This window comes from Octopus bimaculoides, chromosome 2 (genome assembly GCF_001194135.2).
Source record: "Octopus bimaculoides isolate UCB-OBI-ISO-001 chromosome 2, ASM119413v2, whole genome shotgun sequence".
NCBI classification, from domain to species: domain Eukaryota; kingdom Metazoa; phylum Mollusca; class Cephalopoda; order Octopoda; family Octopodidae; genus Octopus; species Octopus bimaculoides.
In genome coordinates, this window is record NC_068982.1 from 176,381,703 (window position 1) to 176,388,177 (window position 6,475).

General features: G+C 38.9%; 1 long non-coding RNA gene across 1 annotated transcript in view; it reads left to right on the top strand.

Moving 5' to 3' along the window:
- The first annotated feature begins 3,504 nt into the window (after nt 1-3,504).
- LOC128247124 (uncharacterized) overlaps nt 3,505-6,475 on the top strand; it is a 74,357-nt gene continuing 71,386 nt past the window's right edge. The window contains exon 1 of the long non-coding RNA XR_008263549.1: nt 3,505-3,631. This is a non-coding gene — a long non-coding RNA (uncharacterized LOC128247124). The remainder of the gene's footprint in view (nt 3,632-6,475) is intronic.

Here is a 6,475-nt window from a genome sequence, read left to right on the forward strand (position 1 = left end):
TATATATATATATATATATATATATATATATATATATATGTATATATTTAACTTTCAGCTCAAAGTTGCGGCCATGCTAGGCACCGCTGTTGTGCCACACTCTTATTACTGAGAACCTCTTTCAGTATGTGACATTTGGTGAATAAGGGAATTTGATGTCGCTACCCTCATTTGCACCTCCAGCCATGAGATAGGTTCATCTGGGACTCTCGACAGGAAGAGATCCAGTATGGATTTCAAAACAGCTACATCCAATTTTTGTAGGTCCTTCAGGCTCTTTAGGGGAATATCTAAACCCAGGCTGTTGCAGTAACTGGTCCTGAAGTGCGATGGCACTGCTGGGATCTTTGGTACTGGGCAGGGGCGACCTGTTCTGGCATTTGTGTAGCTTTCAATGCCAAATTATGGCACAATCCCTTCTAGGATCTTCCAGATGTATATTACTGCATATCTCTCCCGCTTCGCTCCAGGGAGTAAAGTCTTAGCTCATTCAGCCTATTCCAGTAGCTGAGTTGTTGCAATGAGACGATCGCTCCAATGTCTGCTGTTAATTTTATACTGTGGGGTGACCAGAGCTGAGAGCAATAATCCAGGCGGCCGAGGACGAATGTCCTCCATAGGACCATTATGGTTTCCTTCTCTCTTGTTCTGAATGTTATAAGGATCCATCCAGCCAGTTGTCTGCAGTTTATCTCCATCCTAGTAATGTGGACTTGGAAAGAGGTACCATCACTCATGTCGATACTCAGGTACCACACTGATTTAGGCTCTGGGATCATAATCCCCAGTGGAACAGTATACCCTGTAAGTTTTATATTTAGTTTTGGATGCTCGTAGCGCAGGGCTTGGAATTTTTCAGCGTTAAACTGCATATTATTGTCTTCGGCCCATCTATAAATTGAGTCCAACTCCTGCTGCAGATGTGCAATATCGCTGGGGTTCTGCATTTCCTGCAAGACTTTAGCGTCATCTACATTGATAGCAAGTTGGCTATCCGGGCAGCTGAGAACATATCTGAGAGGCCTACTATGATAAGCAGTGGTCCCAAAAGAGTACCCTGTGGAACACCGCTCACTATTCGTGTTTTCTTTGAGGTGGCTCCATTGGCCACTACTGCCTGACAACTATCTTTCAGAAAGTCATGTAACCTCTCTCCAAGTCTTACAGCTATGCCGAGATCACACAGTTTGCGGAATATCACACCATGATCCACTTTGTCAAACGCTTTTGCAAAATCAAGGTATATTACGTCTACATTTGAGTTGTTGAGTGACTGCCTCAACACCCAGTTATAATGTTGTAAGAACTGGGTCAGGTAGCTCCTACCTGGTCGAAAACCATGCTGGGTATCACTGAGCAAGTCGTTTTCTGCAAGGAATGCGATTAGTTTCCCCCTGACTTTGCTACTGTGTGAAGTCAGAGAGATGTTCTATGACTTTGATGATGTGTGAAGTCAGAGAGATAGGCCTATAATTTTTGGCATCTGCTCTGCTTCCTTCTTTATGGATTAGGCATATGATTCCCTCCTTCAGTTTGCTTGCCAGCCTGCTACTTGTAAAAGGCTCTGGAAGAGAATCTGTAGTAGTTTCGTCAGGGCACGCTTATAGGATTTGAGGGAGAATTGCTGGGAAGCCATCAGGACCAGTAGTTGAGTTTGCGTCCACCTCATGTATGGATAGCAGTATATCTTCTTCGCTAATGTCGATGTAATCCATCGTAACTGCCTCCCTGGTTATAGGTGAGGTGGCAAAGAAATCCACCGGTTCGTTCACTTGTCTGTGTTGCCACGGAGTGGTAAAGACATTTTTGAACCTGGTTGGGTTATCTGTGAGGTAGCCCTCCTTTTGGAAGAGGGGTCCTATTTTGCAGGATTATGAGGCTGTTTTGTTGGCATGATGAAAGAAGGCCTTTGAGTTTGACTTGGATTTTTCACCAGTAATTAAAGTGATCGAAGACCAACGTAAGATGAAGTGTTTTGCTCAAGAAATAATGCACCACCCGTTCTAGGAACTGAAATCACGATCTCGTGATCGCGCGTGCAGCACCTTAACCACTAGAAACAAGCAGAAACAAGCGGAATTATGTGATTTTATCAAATCAGCTTTCGATAGACAAGAAAATTGTGGCTTAGAAACTTAAAAAAAAATATTTGCTCTCCTGTCTACAGTTCGAAACATGCAAAGTAGGGAACACTCACAAACTCATCTTTCGCGACTAAGAGGGTGTTCACATCTGGTTGCACCTACTTGCCAATACGTATATATACAATACAATCCTACACTCGTATACATATAACCAGATGGGCATAAAATGTGTTCCATTTTTCGATATATTTTGATGCATTGTTTTAGGCAGTGCCATATCAAACCTAGCTACTGACGATCTCATATTGCTTGTCACGTGGGGAGGAAGGGTTCAATCTCTTGCATACTGTGTGATGAGAGATAGAGCTCTCAAAACAAACGCATTGTAGCGGAAGACTTGTTTGCAGGTACGTTCTTGTATATCTCAAAGATATCGTGTGCCAGAAATTGGCTTTTTCCCCTTTACATTTCAATGTATAAACTCAGTGCCAAATATTTCGTAATTTATATGAACATTTGTTGAGTACTTTGACAAAATACCTCACTATGACTAACTGTTAAACTCAGGATTACGATTATATCTTTTTACCGAGTCTCTTTTTCTTTCCGTCTGTCTGTCTGTCTGTCTGTCTGTCAGTAGACACACACAAACACCCAACAAACACACGCATATGTAATGTTGATTAACTTTTAAACTTTTCAATAATGTATGTAGATGACTCTCATTACTTGTTTTTAAAATCTAAACAATGTTTAATTTATTCTGCTAAGTTTGGAAATTTCTAATTAAGCTGCTTATTTGCTTTAGTAATATATTCTAAATTATATCTTTATAAGAATTAATGAGCAGGATTATATTATACCTTGGCTGGGGTAAATTGTTGCTCCAATTTCTTTCTGCTTTTATTTCCTCTTACTCTCCTCTTTTTTGTTTTCACTGTCTCTGAATCTTTTTCGCTATGTCTACATCATTTTCCATTTTTTTTACACACTTTCCTCCAGTCAATTATTCAAAGCAAAAATCTAAATTTAAGTTCTAATTATATTTGTTGGCTTTAATAAAATCACCCGAGTTTAACCAAAGTAAGGCTAAAGTATATACATTAATCTCTGCACAGATCATTAGGTAGCTAATATCCTTTTAATTATGATACAACATGTGGTTGGTCTGTCTACTTTTCTTCAGATTTGTATTATAATATCTGCAAGCAATGTTTAGTAATAGTTTAACTAAATTCGAATATTCATTGTCGGTAACATCAGGTCTCCAAGATTAATTGCAGAATTACAAGTCAGGTTAATAACAGTAATTATGCATGATACGTTGCTTAGTATTAAGGTTGATCAGCAGCTAGTGCACGCAATCAAATTTCTCTATGACAACATACGAATACATCAACAAAGAACAGAATAAGAGCAGAATGTCTGAGATTTAGATGACGTCAGCTATTTACAGCTGTTTTGCACAGAAATGAACTTTCAGACACGATGCAATGCGTGTACGGATACTTATGTCAGAAATAATGTGAAAAGAGCTGGCTGTCTAGGTAAGTAGTTTGCCTCGTAGCAACGTTGTCCCATGTTCAATCTCACGGCTCGTCACTTTGGTGACAGCGACTATTTCCAAATATAGTTTTGAGCTGAATTTGGTAGACTGAAACTGTACAGATACACTGTGCTCAATAATGTACTGAAAATGATAATGAAATATAGTTAATGTGCAGAAAAGTACTTTTATGTTTATATGCAGATATTACCGTTTCGTAATGTATGTTGTATGGAATAATTTGAAAACATTGGTATCTTTTTTAAGCATTTGTATTTACATATATAAAGGACTGGTAGGCAGATGAAAACATAACAGGAGAATGAGACAAAGAGGGAGGGGAAAATAGGCAAGACAACTAATACAAGCAGTAGCATACAGATACAGAACGTACTAAAGACATTTATTTCTCACTCTGCATCTGAAATTACTATAAATGATATAAAACTAGGTGTTATTCGCCATGGATACTCGGCAGTGTAGATGTCAGGATATGAATTGGTAATACATCGATTGTTCATCCATTATATTATCGAAGAGATCCTCTATAAATCCATCGCTTTTCCTTTTCAAAAGGGGTAATAAATGTAGTTATCTACTCATAGACTGTCCGAACTGGATAGTTATATCTCAGTAATATTTTGGTTTATATTGGGTAACATATCAGTTTATATTGGGTTTATATTAGGTAAGCACACGCTGTTTCAATTCGTATATGGATACATAAATCGTTTATTTACATATAAGTCGCTTTGGAGGATCCTCATATCATCAACTGTTGATAGGAGGTAATAATAATTTCGGTAACTTCTTATACCAGAGCTCTTTTCAGCGATACGAAGAAGATATTAGAAAATTTTCGATTTATTTTATCTTACAATGAAATTCGCTTTTTCCACCATCTTGCATGCAACAGTCACAGCGTTTTGAATGCAGTACAAACAGGCTAAATATGTAGTAACTGCTTGTTTTACTATTTATCGAGTAGTAAACAGGCTTGGTCACATATCTCTGCATTTTCTGCCTATTCCACCTACTTATGAACAACCGCCCAACCATCTTCTCTATGTTCAACGTCTGCCAGGTTGACTTTGTTGATCAAGTCTGAAACTAATGAAATCCCGTCTCTGTTGGAAACAATGTATACTGCCAACAGTGTGCCTCACACTATTCGCTAAAGCCTTACTATTTCAGGCTGTTCTTTTCATGTGTTCCCATCATATTACTCACCCCAAACACCATCAACATAGCAATGATAACATTTGTTTTATCAAATGAGACCATACCTTAAGGACATGATGTTACGTAACCATTATAATACTATTGGAAATATGGGCCCTTTATTAAAATCCACCTACACATTCCAGTTAATAACTTCATGCAGGAATGTGGGTGTCGGATTTTTTTTTAGTATTTACGTAACTGTATTGTCTTTTCGTAAGCAACTTGTAGGCTAGTAGAAAAGAGCAAAATGTATTCTTTTCTTTCTCCTCATTGGGTTGGAGCTGCTTCTTCATTATCGTCCTAGTGAAATGTTGTTGGCACTCCTTCGCTTACGACGTCGAGGGTTCCAGTTAATCCGATCAACGGAACAGACTGCTCGTGAAATTAACGTCCAAGTGGCTGAGCACTCCACAGACACGTGTACCCTTAACGTAGTTCTCGGGGATATTCAGCGTGACACAGTTTGACAAGGCTGACCCTTTGAATTACAGGCACAACAGAAACAGGAAGTAAGAGTGAGAGAAAGTTGTGGTGAAAGAGTACAGCAGGTTTCGCCACCATCCCCTGCCGGGGCCTCGTGGAACTTTAGGTGTTTTCGCTCAATAAACACTCACAACGCCCGGTCTGGGAATCGAAACCGCGATCCTTTGATCGCGAGTCCGCTGCCCTAACCACTGGGCAATTGCACCTCCACCCTAGTGAAATAACAAGGATACATATGACTTATTTACGTTGCCAGGCAAACCCTACAAGGATGACAAGCATGTTTCTAAAACATTGCCATTACACCAACGTAACCTCTACACTAATATTATTGAGCATTATCACACTATTCCAACATCAACGTCGAATATTAGTCAGGAATGGTCATTATTTTCAGTAAGAATCGTGAACAAGTTCCACTCTTCGATATTTGCTTCACAAGCTGCTCTGCGCATTGATTTCCTAACGCTGCAGCTTTCCTCGATGGCTTCTCTCTGCCACTATGACAAATTTCCTCGCTTGCAATAACTTGCCAGCCTAGTGTAATCTGGTGGAACATTAATTTTTACGTGGCAGCCCCAGCCATACTCGTGTGTTCGCAATGCACCTATCATTTCTTTCATTTCCAGGTTTATCTTCATCACATTAACACGCTGTATTACACACACACACACACGCAAACACACACACACACACACACACACACACACACATGTATATAATAAAAGTCATGGTTTGCTATTACTGATATCAAACCTAATTCAAATAAATTAACGTGGGAAAATTCCTCTTCGAATAAGATCATGCTTATTCGCCCTGAAGAGATCGTACAAATAATGCATAAATAACTGCATATAAATATGCAATAATATACAATTAATTCGATTGAAACACGTGTTGGACAATTATTAAGAATAAACCAACTGTAAATAAACATAAAGTTTGAATGTTCAGATTCTTCATTTTCCTTGCTATCCATATTGTACTTTACATTAGTAGCCGGGAAAAAATTGTAACATCGGATGGGAGTTAAAGGAAATTTGCTATAAAAGCACCATCAAAAGGAACCAGCGTTGCCATTTTACATAGAGGAATTCGGTATCTGCCTGAATATTTTATCCCTCCTCTTACTATATAT